Source organism: Schistocerca serialis, chromosome 11, assembly GCF_023864345.2.
Source record: "Schistocerca serialis cubense isolate TAMUIC-IGC-003099 chromosome 11, iqSchSeri2.2, whole genome shotgun sequence".
NCBI classification, from domain to species: Eukaryota; Metazoa; Arthropoda; class Insecta; order Orthoptera; family Acrididae; genus Schistocerca; species Schistocerca serialis.
The window spans coordinates 120,682,025-120,697,742 of record NC_064648.1 but is presented as its reverse complement, the minus strand read 5'-3'; positions in this window follow the sequence as shown (position 1 = coordinate 120,697,742).

Here is a 15,718-nt window from a genome sequence, read left to right as displayed (position 1 = left end):
GATGACAAATGCACGCTTCCAATTTGTGTTCATCGCGATGTCACCAAACATGAATGCGAGCATCATGATGCTGTAAACAGAACCTGGATTCATCCGGATAGATGACGTTTTGCCATTCGTTCACCCAGGTTCGTCGTCGAGTACACCATTGCAGGCCCTCCTGTGTGAGATGCAGCATCAAGGTAACTGCAGCCATGGTCTCCGACCTGATAGTCCATGCTGCAGCAAACGTCATCGAACTGTTCATGCAGATGGTTGTTGTCTTGCAACCGTCCCCATCTGTTGACTCAGGGATCGAGACGTGGCTGCACGATCCGTTACAGCCATGCAGATAAGATGACTGTCATCTTGGCTGCTGGTGATATGAGGCTGTTGGGATGCAGCACGGCATTCCATATTACCCTCCTGAACCCACATATTCCATATTCCGCTAACAGTCATCGTATCCCAACCAATGCAAACAGCAATGTCTTGATACGATAAACCGCAATCGCGATAGGCTATAATCTGACCTTTATCAAAGTCGGAAACGTGATGGTACGCATTTCTCCTCCTTACACGAGTCATCACAACAACATTCTACCAAGCAACACCGGTCAACTGCTGTTTGTGTATGAGAAATCGGTTGGAAACTTTCCTCATGTCAGCTCATTGTAGGTGTCGCCACTGGCGCCAACCTTGTGTGAATGCTCTGAAAATCTAGTCATTTGCATTTCACAGCATCTTCTTCCTGTTGGCTAAATTTCGCGTCTGTAGCACGTCATCTTCGTGGTGTATCAATTTTAATGGCCAGTAGTACACACACACACACACACACACACACACACACACACACACACACACACACACACACACACACACACACACACACACACACACACATATATATATAAACAAAGATGATGTGACTTACCAAATGAAAGTGCTGGCAGGTCGACAGACACACAAACAAACACAAACATACACACAAAATTCAAGCTTTCGCAACAAACTGTTGCCTCATCAGGAAAGAGGGAAGGAGAGGGAAAGACGAAAGGAAGTGGGTTTTAAGGGAGAGGGTAAGGAGTCATTCCAATCCCGGGAGCGGAAAGACTTACCTTAGGGGGAAAAAAGGACGGGTATACACTCGCACACACACACATATCCATCCACACATATACAGACACAAGCAGACATATTTGGTCTTTAAATATGTCTGCTTGTGTCTGTATATGTGTGGATGGATATGTGTGTGTGTGCGAGTGTATACCCGTCCTTCTTTCCCCCTAAGGTAAGTCTTTCCGCTCCCGGGATTGGAATGACTCCTTACCCTCTCCCTTAAAACCCACTTCCTTTCGTCTTTCCCTCTCCTTCCCTCTTTCCTGATGAGGCAACAGTTTGTTGCGAAAGCTTGAAATTTGTGTGTATGTTTGTGTTTGTTTGTGTGTCTGTCGACCTGCCAGCACTTTCATTTGGTAAGTCACATCATCTTTGTTTTTAGATATATATTTCCTACGTGGAATGTTTATATATATATATATATATATATATATATATATATATATATATATAAAAAACAGTCAAAAGAACTGTGTCTGTGACACAGTGTCCATAGTCAGCTTTTGTCTTCAGGAATTCTGGGAACAGGGGTGATGCAAAACTTTTTCTGATTCACCCCGGTGCCCAGAATACTGTATCACAGACAGACCCACCCAAAGATGAAACAACCATGCATGAGCAGCACCTATTAGACGGAGGAAGTCCGACAGATGATCAGTTACAGTCCTTCCACCAGGCTGGAGGTACATGGCTCGTGGTGTCTGTAGTTCAATCACGTCTAGACGGAAGTGTGCTGGCGTCTCGGAGTAACCAAAGTGATGTTGCTCGATCATGGAGGAGATACGGAGAGAGAGGAACTGTCTATGACACGCCTCGCTCAGGCCGCTCAAGTACTACTACTGCAGTGGATGACTGCTACCTATGGATTATGGCTCAGAGAAACCCTTACCGCAACGCCACCATGTTGAATAGAGCTTTTTGTGCAGCCACAGGACGTCGTGTTATGACTCAAACTGTGTGTAATAGGCTGCATGATGCCCAACTTCATTCACGACACCCATGGTGATGTCCATGTTTGCAACCGCGACACCATGCAGCACAGTACAAATGGGCCCAACAACATGCCAAATCAACCGCTCAGGATTGGAATCATGTTCCCTTCACTGATGAGTGTTGCATAGACCTTCAACCAGACAGTCTTTGGAGATGTGTTTGGAGACAACCCGGTCAGGCTGATCACCTTAGACACATTGTCCAGCGAGGGCAGCAAGGTGGAGGATCCCTGCTGTTTTGGGGTGGCATTACGTGAGGCCGATCTACGCCGCTCGCTGGTGGTCGTGGAAGGCGCCATAAGTGCTGTACAGTAAGTGAATGCCATCCTTCAACTGATAGTGCAACCATATCGGCTGGATATTGGCGAGGCATTCGACTCCATGGACAATGATTCACGTCCCCACCGTGCACATCTTATGAGTCATTTCCTTCAGGATAACGTCATCACTCGACTAGAGTTGCCAGCATGTTCTCCAGACATGAACCCAATCGAACATGGCTGGGATGGATTGAAAAGGGTTGTTTATGGACGATATGGCCCACCAACCACTCTCAGGGATCTACGCTGAATCGCCATTGAGGAGTGGGAAAATCTGGAACAATTGTGCCTTGATGAACTTGTGGATGTATGCTACGGTGAATACAGGCATGCTTAAGTGCAATAGGATGTGCTACTGGGTATTAGAGGTACCAATGTGTACAGCAATCTGGACCACCACTTCTGAAGGTCTCAATGTATGGTGGTACAACATGCAATGTGTAGCTTTCAGGAGCAATAAAAAGGGTGGAAATCATGTTTATGTTGATCTCTATTCCAATTTTCTGTATAGGTTCCAGAACTCTTGGAACTGAGGTGATGCAAAACGTTTATATATATATATATATATATATATATATATATATATATATATATATATATATATATATATATATATATATATATATATATATATATAAGGCAGTGTACAATCTGACAGACAGTCCAGCCAAAACCGCTAAGGTTAGAAACTTTAGATGTGTAGAGTGTGTGAATCTCACACTGTAATCTTCACTTAAGAGGTGATTTTCGAAATTCCTCTCCTGAGGGGTTGAGAGACTTTCTGAAAATATGTCACTATTAACCCTCACACGTCATCAGCTCTGGACAAGCATATTGTATGCCTGGGGTCTTTTTCGACCCCCAAAGTGATTCAAGCAACTTTATGGTGATCTGAAATATGTCCACAAAAATAAAAATAATTTATTGAGAAACATATGCACGATGTTAAGTTACATATAAGTTGTAATTAGTTACTGCATTTGTTTCAAATATGAAAACACATTTGTTTAGTTCCAAAAGTTATTTTAACACAAAATATTCATAACCTACAGAATATCTAACAATACTGTAATTTATTATATTATGTGTAATATCACTTATATGGAATTTTATTAGAAGTACACTACTATTTGCTTTCTAGGTCATATGACAATCAATCATTACACAACACACTTATCGTAGCATGTTCTTTACAGACGAACTTGTGACATCCATCACATTGTTGATTAACTTTCGTGTCCTTTGACCTTGGGCAGGAATCACACCATTTTCTTTTCAGAACTGGAACATCGGCTTCCTGGTTATCATGCTGCTTTTCCTTCAGAAGGTCCTTGAAGCCTAAAGATATTACTGCTGAACGAATGAGTTGTGTTCTGCACAGGGGTGACAGGATTTGTCGTTCAATGTGAGGTATGACTAGTTGATTTCCTAGTTCTGAGAGGAATTCTTTCCTCTCATTTTTACTTCTCATATCATGTAATAAATTGGAATACAGAATGTAAGCATTGAGTCAAGCTAAATCTAATATATCAACAACAACATAATACAGCAAGTGGTCACCTTCTTGTTCCACGTTTCACTGAATAATGTGAAGTTATCTTATCAATTGTATGAACTCCTGACTTCCTTGAGCTGTGGAGCATTATTATTTAAGGTTTTTTGTGCTCATGCTCACTTACATGAAATTTTTGGTGCATAGTAGACAACAAAATGAGTAATTTATTTTGTGTAAGAACATATGAAGCTACAACAGTATTCTGTTGTGGTCTATAATGGATGCCTCTGTTTTGATGGCAACATTTCTTTTGACATCTCCTTTCGGATGGCCCAAAGAGTCCCCACAAGTATCAATTTTTGAGCAAGAAGTTCTTGTCCCAAATCAAAAGTTGTGAAAAAGTTATCAGTGGTAATGTTCCTACCAGATCGCTTCAGGTGATCAACTAAATCATGTACCACCCATTTCCCTTGATTTATTTCCCTTCCTTCAGCAGATTTCTCCATATACACTTGTGCATTAATGACATAACTGGTCTCACAATCTACAGCAGCCCACAGTTTTATCCCATACTTTCCAGGTTTCGAAGGAATGTACACCAAAATTCACCCAAAGGCTTCCCACATGCCTTATGCAAGCCAGCTGTTATAAGCAGACCAAAGAATGATTGCAGTTCTGTAGAATAAAGTTCAATGCAGTGTTCAAGAGTTGGGTACAGAATTTTACTATCTTTTGCATGATTATTGGTACACATTATTATTGCACTCTGCATGTGATTGGTGATAAAAAGTTTGAAACTATCTGTCCTTACCTGTAACTGCGGTCTAAGGTGACGTGGAATATGCACAGTTTCACATATAACATTCCTTGAAACCTAGCATGCGTGCATCAAGTGGTACTATGTTATATGTTATCTGTCCACTTATAGACACAAACGTTACCTGAATACCATCATCTTCTTCACAGTCACTCATATCCACTTCATCTCTGACTTGTATATCTGTCCCTATCATAGCTCCATCAGCATCATTGTCAGCCTTGTTTCCAAAAATTGATTCATTATCTCTATGACTCTTGTGCTAAGTCTGCCAAATGCTGCTCGAGACTGCAGCCCCTTGCAAAATGTATATCACCATGATGAATAAACTATAACACCACGTCTTCCTTCCACAAAATTCAATTATAAACTGTGAATTTGTTGTAACAATGCAAGTGAATGTGTTTTCTATTCACTGTTTAGAACAATGTACAAATGAACGTTGGTTGATGAGGTGCACTGTTGCTAAGATTTATTTTTGTAACAAAACTTACATATAATGCTGAAAATCACATATTGTATACCGGGGGTATTTTCTGACCCCACTGTAAAAATTTGAAGTTGTTGTACTACAAACTGTGATATAATCATAAATATTTTACCCAGTTATAATAAAAAGTCCGTGAACAGCATATCTGGAGGATGAGTAGTCTACACCCGTGCGTCTTCTCCGAAGTGTAGCAAACAGAAACCACACTGTTACTAGGTATGACTTTTTTATCTCTTGCTAAGAGGAACGAGACTGTCGCCGTGTTTATTACGTGTCTGTCTACTACTGTACCTGTCTGCTTACTGTGTTTTTCAACTATCTTCACCAACTCTTGTATTATATCTTAACTCCCACAAATTTCCACCATTTTTAAAATTTAAATGTCACCGCTTTCTTGCCTGCTTTTATCATTATAATCTTCTTATTTTGTTTTTAAAATTCTGTAGGCTGAAGAGCGGCATACTAAGCTTCTGCCAGTCCACTCCCTTGGGGGGGAATAGAACACCAATAAAAGAAAAAACAAAACCACAAACAGTTGATCAACATCATTAAGTAACTACATTGCAAAGCATGCGTTCTGTATAATGAAGTAATGTTGCAAATAAAGGAATGTTGAAATTTTGAAGGATTTGTCCTAGAGAAAATAAAGAAAACTTTGGAGAAACCAGAAGCAGCTGCTGTTTGTCAAGAGCTCAGACAAAAAAGTAGTCCTAAGCACCGCAGGTCAAGGTAAAAGAAGAATATAGAGAGTCTATACAATGGAGATGATCGTATCAAGGTATTGTTATCGAAAGTGAAGATGTCGTAGATGAAGATGAGATGAGAGATATGCTATTGGGAGAGGAATTTGACAGAGGACTGAAAGACAGAAGAAACAAGGCCCCGGAGCTAGACTATGTTCTGTCAGACTGAAAGCCTCGGGAGAGCCAGCCATGATGAAATTATTCCATCTGGTATGCAAGCATTATGAGAGTGGCGAAATATCCTCTGACTTCAAGCAGAATGTAATAATTTCAGTTTCAAAAAAAGGAGGTGCAGATAGGTCTGAATATCACTCAACTATCAGTAATTCATAAGTCAGGGTTATAAAAATACAAATTCTTTTCAGTGCAATACCTGCTCTTAGTGTAATTGCTAGATATGTAATGGAACTGATACAGATTTTATCTCCCCTCTGTCCATCTCCTCTGCCTACTTCCCTGTCTCAATGTCCATTTCTTTCCTTCCTCCCTGCACAAACTTTCATTCACTTCCGCCACCCGCACCCCTGTCACCCCAACCCCTTCTGTCTAATCTTGAGTCTTGTTTATACCTCATCTCCTACCATCCAAACTTCGCAGAAGCTCACCGGCAACCTCGCAGAACTAGCACACCAGGAAGAAAGGATTTTGCAAAGACATGGCTTAGCCACAGTCTGGGGGATGTTTCCAGGATGAAATTTTCACCCTGCAGCGGAGTGTGCACTGATATGAAACTTCCTGGAAGATTAAAACTGTGTGTCAGACTGAGATACACTATGTGATCAAAAATATGTGGACACCTGGCAGAAAATGACTTACAAGTTCGTGGCGCCCTCCATCGGTAATGTTGGAATTCAATACGGTGTTGGCCCACCCTTAGCCTTGATGACAGCTTCTACTCTCGGTGGCATAGGTTTAATCAGGTGCTGGAAGGTTTCTTGGGGAATGGCAGCCCATTCTTCATGGAGTGCTGCACTGAGGAGATGTATCGATGTCGGTCGGTGAGGCCTGGCACGAAGTCGGCATTCCAAAACATCACAGAGGTTCTCAGGAGAGCTTCTGTATCTGCAAAGTCTGGAAGGTAGGAGACGAGGTACTGGCAGAAGTGAAGCTGTGAGGATGGGGCGTGAGTCGTGCTTTGGTAGCTCAGTTGGTAGAGCACTTGCCCACGAAAGGCAAAGGTCCCGAATTTTCGAGACTCGGTTCAGCACACAGCTTTAATCTGCCGGGAAGTTTCATCCCAGAGGTATTCTATAGGATTCACGTCAGCACTCTGAGCAGGACAGTCCATTACAGGGATGTTATTGTCGTGTTTTGACTCTGCCACAGGCCGTGAATTATGAACAGGTGCTCAATCGTGTTGAAAGATGCAATTACCATCCCCGAATTTGTCTACAACAGTGGGAAGCAACAAGGTGCTTAAAACATCAATGTAGGCCTGTGCTGTGACTGTGCCATGCAAAACAACAAGGGGTGAAAAACATGACCACACCATCACCTACGAATTTTACTATTGGCGCTACACACCCTGGCAGATGATGTTCACTGTGCATTCTCAATACCCACACTCTGCCATCGGATTGCCACATTGTGTATTTTGATTCTTCACTCCACACAATGTGTTCCACTTTTCAATCGTCCAATGTTTATTGCTGATTATAGCTATATATTACAGCACAAAAGTAAACATATTGTTACAATTAGCGACTACGAATGCGGACATTTATAACTGTATGTTTATGTATACACATTACGTAAACATATCGTTATACACGGCCTTATTGGCCGACTTCTGTGCTCGTGCCTTTCGGTGGGGGGTTTGACTGTGTTGCACCCATTATGTGCTGTTCCACTTGGACACCCATGTTTCATCAGCAGTGATAATGTTTTGCCACCAAGCATTGCCCTCATCCTCAACACACTGTTTCTTATAGTGTCCCACATCAGAGCGAGCTCGTACCTGCTGTGCAGTGAGCAGCTGCGGTACACATCGTGCGCGCACCCTAGATATTTTGAAGGTTCTTTCAAAATTGTGTGAGTACTGGAGGTGTGCAAGCTATCTCAAAGTTAGATGTGAGTCATGACAAATACCTCCCTGAATTCAGCATTTTCCTTTCTATTGTTGAGATCATGACGCCAATTGCTGAGTACCCATAAGCTCTCTTCAGGTCGTCGTACGTTTCAGTAGTGTTTTTCTTCGAGAGAACAAAAAACTTTATTGCGCAACACTGTTCGTTAAAATTAGGCATGACGATGTTTTGAGTCAATTATGAAACACTTCACTCTCACTAGCTGCCAATACTCATTTGAAGGAACTATTGCTGTGAAATTTGCAGCGACTACTGATTAAATTCCATAGTTCAATGGTGCACAAACTGATATCTCAAGCAGACACTTAACAGAAGGAAAACTGCTCAGTGCCAATCTTTATCGAACATACCTTGTATATTTACCAAAATGTTAGGTCTAAAATGATTTTTTTGCGTTTGGTTGTTGTTCTTGTTGTTGCTATTGTGGTCTTCAGACTGGTTTGATGCAGCTCTTCATGCTACTCTATCCTGTGCAAGCCTCTTCATCTCCCAGTACCTACTGCAGCCTACATCCTTCTGAATCTGCTTAGTGTATTCATCTCTTGGTCTCCCTCTACGATTTTTACCCTCCATGCTCTCCCTCCTATACTAAATTGGTGATCCCTTGATGCCAGAACATGTCCTACCAACTGATCCCTTCTTTTAGCCAGGTTGTGCCACAAAGTCGTCTTCTCCCCATTTCAATTTTGTAGCACCTCATTAGCTACATGGTCTACCCACCTAACCTTCAGCATTCTTGTCTAGCACCACATTTCAAGAGCTTCTATTCTCTTCTTGTCTAAACTGTTTATCATCCATGTTTCCCTTCTGCAAGGGGGCTACTTTCAGAAAAAGACTTCCTGACACTTAAATCTAGATTCGATGTTAACAAATTATCTCAATCTACACTTTATATCCTCTACTTTGGCCATCATCTGTTATTTTGCTGCCCAAATAGCAAAACTCATCTCAATTTGATTTCATTCCATTATTCGTGTTTTGCTTTCGTTGATGTTCATCTTGAATCCTCCTTTCCAGACACTGTCCATTTTGTTCAACTGTTCTTCCAAGTTCTTTGCAGTCTATGACAGAATTACAATGTCGTCAGCAAACCTCAGAGATTTTATTTCTTTTTTCTGAACTTTAATTTCTACTCCAAAATTTTCTTTGGTTTCCTTTACTGCTTGCTTGACATACAGATTGAATAACACCATGGATTGGCTACAACCCTGTCTCACTCCTTTCTCAACCACTGATTCCTTTTTAATTCCCCTTGACTCATAACTGCGAACTGGTTTTTGTATAAGTTGTAAATAGCTTTTTGCTCCCTTATTTTATCCCTACTACAGGGTGTATATGTGGACAAGGAAAAAAGATTCCCGCATTATTCTCGGATTTCCCAGTTAAAAATACACTTTCTCCCAGGTGAAAATACACTTCTTTCCGTGTCAAGTGACAGTATACTTTTCCTCGGCACTGTAAAAGTCATCAATCCTTTGAATGTTTGCGGTTTTATATACCGATGTAGAATTTCTCGGCACTTTAGAAAATGAAACTCGGGGGGAAAAACATGTTTTTAAAGACCTTTGATGTGCAGCAACATGTATGCTGCATATTTTCGTATTACGAAGATATAAATTTGAATTCCACCACACAACGCATGTCACTTTCCGAAGCATTGAAATCGAGATTGCGATGCGCTTTTGTAAGCGTCATAGTTCATTCACGTGATCTCGCCAGCTGATGACAGCAATAGGACACGTGGTGTAGTCAGCCAATAGCAAGATCACTCTTAAGTAGCGCGAACACACAAATAAAAAAAAGTTAATGGCTTAAATTAATATACATAGCATTCACATATAATATTGGTCTCTAAGATTAATAAGTTGGAAGAGAAGCTAAGCTTCCACACATAATGATGATATTTTTTGCGCGTGTTACACTTTAAGATACATCACACAAATGTGCCAGTAAAATTTTTAATAACAACGCAAATGTCTGATCTTCTGGGCTTGAAATTCTTCTAAATGTTCATCGTCAAAGAGTTGATTTTTTAAATGAGAGTCAAACGCTTTGTGATTTAAGAAATTCATCGTACATTCTTGCACATAGTTCATCTTGCGTAAAAGGAAATCTGCTTTGAATGTAATGCTTTTCAAACCACCATTCGCAATATTTTCCCGCGACCTGTTAGAAATAGGTTCCTTTCAGCAGTTGCAAGAAAGCGTCACCACGCTTGCGCAGCTACGATGACGCAGGAAGCCCTTATGTTTGTACGTGTAAAACATTAAAAGATCTTACATTATGTCATAAAAGAAACAAGACATCAAAGGATACTTCAAGAGTGTTGGGATTTTGTGAACCATACTAAAATGCATAATTCAGCTTAAAATGCACATCCGTATGTAAATTCTCTTGCAGTACCAGTACTCATGTTTGGTTCTTTATTACGACATAATGCCATACGTGCACTTGAAATGCAGTAAACAGCAGGAACTAGCCAATAGTGTGAAACTAAACACTTCGTTTCAAATAAATTGACTGCCTCAATAGAAAGGATTAATAAAAGCCAAATCTCTTTAGCTAAATGACAAAAAATAACTTCATTGTTCTGTAAGGCAATTAATGCTTGACTGTCAGAAAGGTGGAAATAAAATCTGAAACTATTAACATATTTTAGCCTGCCGTAATTATGCGAATGTATTTTAATTCATTTGATAGCTGCCGGCCACAAAAATCCGTTTTTGTTATCATTTAACGTGAAAGCAATAAACGAAGAGGAAACAACAAAATCACTGAACATAGACACAGGTCATGTGGAGACTACCCACCTCCCCACCACAACTTGGAGTGCTCTGTGCATCAGCAGACCCGGATCTACGGTGTTTCCGAACCCGGGCAATGTTAAGTAGTGGCGCCCAGCCACACTTCTGTAACCAGAAGCGGGAGAAGGTACTGCTCATACGCAACTCAACTGTGCATGCGCAAGAGCCCGCCCGCAATTGCTCAAGCGAATCTAATTTAAACAGCTGTCACGTCATGCTCATCTGAGGCAATTTGTTGCTATAAAGCATTGCATAGTGTTCCTAAAGCCTTTGACACACTTTACTGTTGGCAGACGCTTGTATGAGCACTGTTTTGTTGTTGTATACGGCGCATATCCTTTGTAATTTAAGTTTTATTTTCGTTTTTTTCCCCTCTCATTCATGTTTTGTTGCTGCAGTATTATTCTGCAGTAGCAGGATACAATAATATCTTTTGTTAGCGTTTGGTTCTTACCAGTCAAAATCACAAAAATTTAACTAAAACAATGAAAAATTCCTGGAATTCTAAACAATTCCCAGGTTTTTCCCGGTTTTTTCCTGGATGAAAAAGTTCCCGGGTTTTTCCCGGATCTCCCGGGTCGTATACACCCTGTACTACCTCCAGAGTTTTATATTACTGCAATTATTTATGCTACAGTCTGCTGTTGACAATGATATCTTGCATTAACCTAGCAAACAACAGTTAAAGGATAATTAACAGCTTTCAAAAACGATGTGAGACCACATTACTTGTGATGGGCTTTGCAAATTAGTAGGTAGGGGAGAGGGGGTATTTATATGTAACTCCCATAACAGAATCCATGCCATGATGTTTGGACACTTGCATTCAGAACTGTTGGGGTTCAGTGCCATACTACCACATACGTTTTGTGGCCGTGTAGTGCAATAAATGTTGGTCCTCCAAACTTGAAAGCGTAATTATTTTGTATGTGTGGTACCATCTACCTGTGTGCCAAAAATGATCGCAATCTGTCTTGTTCTTATTGGTGGAGTTCTTTTTATGATGATCAGTGTATGAACTAAAAGCTTTGTTGGAAATACTAGGTGGAAAAAGCAGCTGAGTAATTTAGGGGGAGCAATGACTTTTTTCTTTGTAAATGTTTTTCTCCAAATGTACATGGACACACAGTAACATAAAAATGCTTTCCACAACCATCAGTGTGAGTAAATTAGCACTAGTGATACGCCAAGGTGATTATTTCTGCATGTTAAGATATAACTAGGCTTGTTCCACAGCCGTGAAGGCTTTCCTTCTTGAGTGGAGTTCTGGAACGTGGTGTGTGAATGAACAGGGGATCAGTATTTTCTAATTTATAGCGACACGATTTCAGTTCGGGCTGTAATACATCATTTAAGCGATTATTTCAACGATATAAAAATCACTGAAACTTTCCTTTCCACCATATAAAATCATTTAAGCCATTGTTACTTCATTGTTTCACCTTGGCTTTTATAGAAAGCCAAGGGTACAATTGGTATATACGCTGCCTATTCCACAAGACTAGTGTATTTGGGAGGCAAGGAATCTTTGGATTCCCTCCCAGCACTCACTAAGTGAAGTGTCAAGTTACACTTGTGTAGAACATATGAGTAAGAGCTTAAGAGTTGTAGCTCTGCTGTCCTGCAGCTGAATACTAGCTGAATTCTGAGAAAATTGTTGAGTGCAAAAAAACCATTGGACAGAGAACAGGCAACACGCACACATACATATGTGTGCGTGGGCTTTTTTTTTTAAGCACAAGCATTTTCATTTTCAGGTATGACTGCTTGCATTGTGAAACTCATATACAATACCATTTGACAGCATCACACTTTCTTGTACTAGTGCATTGCAGCCTAATATAGCCATTTCACACATTTCCTACATTTAAACACACTTTTTTCAGTATAGATTGGGTTTCCACACTTTATTTACACTGTGTCTTAAGCTCTACAGGTTGTTCCATCACTTTCAAACCATATCTATTTAGTACCTTCTTTTTTTTACATTTTTCATTCATTTTTGGAAACAAGCATACTATATCTTGAAACAAAGTGATATGGATGCAATATGGCTGACATCAACACAAGTGACATATTGTGATATGCGTGCAGAGAAGGTGAACTTCAGTTCTCTCTCTCTCTCTCTCTCTCTCTCTCTCTCTCTCTCTCTCATCCCTCACCCCCCCTCTCCATGTTGCACTTTCAGTTTTGCCTCACTTGTTGCTTTGTTTTTGGTTTATTACAATGCAGATGTGTTGGAGTACATTATACGAGCAGAAAAGGTGGCAGAGATTATACAAAAGTTGTAAATGAAGAAAGGTTAAAGGAGGGGTAACTTCAGGGTCATCAGGGACTGAACACCAGTTTGGATGAGGAAAGGGTAGGTGAAGGAACAGATGGTGACTTCAATGAAGGAGGAATCCCAGCATTAGCCTTAACTAGCAACATACAAGACCCAAGAACTAATTTTGAGACAGTCCAGGTCGATTTTTATCTATTTCTGGTGACTCAGTTCAGTTGAACAATCTTCAGGCCAAAAGTTCCATGGTAAGGGGGCAGCACTGATGGAGTTGTGGCTTCCCTAAGTGCCAGTCAACTGTGTAGAGTAAACAACTTGTTAGGGTGCAGTTGTAGCTATTCCCAGGGTACGATGGTTTTGAACTGTTCTCAGATATTGAACTAGATGCCGTCACCTGGATAGTATATGTTACTTTGACAAGCTGACTTGTAGCCATCCTCATTCAATAATGATTACTATTGTCATTACTGCCCGAGGATGATATGCCGGCTCATTAAAATATTACACCAAATGGGTGACCATATGCAACTAAATAACAGAGAAAAATTCAAGCAGTCCCGCAAGTAAACAAGCCCGCGAACAAACATTTAGTTCCATTTACAAAGCTGACAAGTACTTAGTACATGGTGCAGCATGTAAAAGCGGCCCGTAGTACGCAACAGTAGTATTCCATTGTGTCTGTGCATGTCGTCAATCATGCAAATTGAAAAATGTTGTCCACAGAGTTGTGCACAAACTAAACATTTCCTCTGACGTACCGACACTGCGCGAAAGTTTGTTGTTGTGTACGGCAGCTGCAGCCAGCGAAACTTGTTGAAACCAGTTGAGAAAAAAGCCTTGTTGTGTGAACCCGGGTAAGTGCGAGTGTGTGATAATGCCATATTCGTTATCCGAGTGTGTCGTCATTGTTGAAGCATGCATTCATACCGGATCGTTTGTGAAAACAAAGAATTTGTTTCAGGAGACATTTCCAGGGCGTTTTGTGCCAGCAAAAAGATACACGTATTGATTGAAAAATGGTGGCATACAGGACCGGTTCAAAATGCACCAAGGAACCGACCACCACCTGTCCCCACTCCTTAATTAAAGAGGCAAGTACAACAGATAATGACAAGAAGTCCTCGTAAATCAACCAGGAGATCGAGTCAACACGTTCAGGCGAGTGAGAGAAGCCGCATACGTGTTTTAAGGGGCCTGAAGTTAAAACCATATCGGATCATTGTTGTGCAAGAAGTGACGGCACCTGACCTGCAGAAGAGAGTGCATTTCTGTTCATGGCTGTTGAGAAATGTTGCCAGAGGTGTCTTGGACCCACCAAGGCTCATCATGAGTGATGAGGCACTGTCCCACCTATCTGGCCACATAAATTCCCAAAACAACTGTTATTAGTCGACAGAAAATCAACGCTCGATCTACTAGGTACCCTTGCATGATGAGAAGATTGGTGTTTGGTGTGCCATTTCCACCATGTGCATTAGGGGGCCCATATTCTTTGTGCTGACAGTGAACCATGACGTGTATTTGGAAATTCTGAGAGAGTTTTTCCTCAAACTTGACAACTGGGAGTGTCAGTTACGTTACTTTCAGCAGGAGGGTGCAATGTGCCACGCGTCAACTGCATCATTGTGCACGAGATGTTTGCACCAGAGAAGACAACTGGCAAAGGCTTGTGGGCTCCTTGGACACTAGACTAGTCCACTTGTGACTTTCACTTATGTATACTGTAAAAAGGAAGAGTATACAAAAGAAATCTGCACACAACTGAAGGACACAAGACCAGGATCCAGCATGTCATCAACAGCATCACAACACACAAACTGACAAGGATACATACGAATCCCCTCAAGCACGCTCACGTGTGTGCAGAAGTGGGCGGAGGACACTTTCGGCACATACTGTGAAGGTGAGTAATCGTATTCACTACATTACATTTTATTTTACATTCATGTGTTGACTTGACAGGCCAGTTCTATGTGCCGCACCGTGTATTAGATACTCTACTTCATCATTTTGGTCTGGAGACTGTTTAAGGGGGGTAGGACATCACGACCAGGAAGGATTCAGGATTCACACTCGTAGCAGCGGAAGTTCAAAAACGTAACAAAATAATTTTTTTTACATGAGAAATTTCATCATTTTTTCACTTACTATTGGCTGCATTTGTTCCTATAGGTACACTTTTCTTCATAAGTAAGAGAGACCGTTCGATGAATTTTGCACAGCATACAAACTCTAGAATCTATTTAATTTATGAAAAAATGAATGAGCTGTTACATTTTAAACTTTATGTTTAGAAAAAAATCAAATTTTGTAGTTAATTATCTCAATTTTTACCCCAGTTTTTAATAGATTTGGAAAATTCTAGAGTTTCATACACCTGTAAGTATGGTTTGTATGCTGTGCAAAATCCATCAAAAAATCTCTCTTACTTGTGAAGAAAAATGTACTTATAGCAACAAACGCAGCCAACAGTAAGTGAAAAAATGATGAAATTTCATATCTAAAAAAAATTATTTTGCTATGTTTCTGCACTTCCGCTGCTATGAGTGTGAATCCTGAATCCTGAATCCTTCCTGGCCATGCTGACAAAG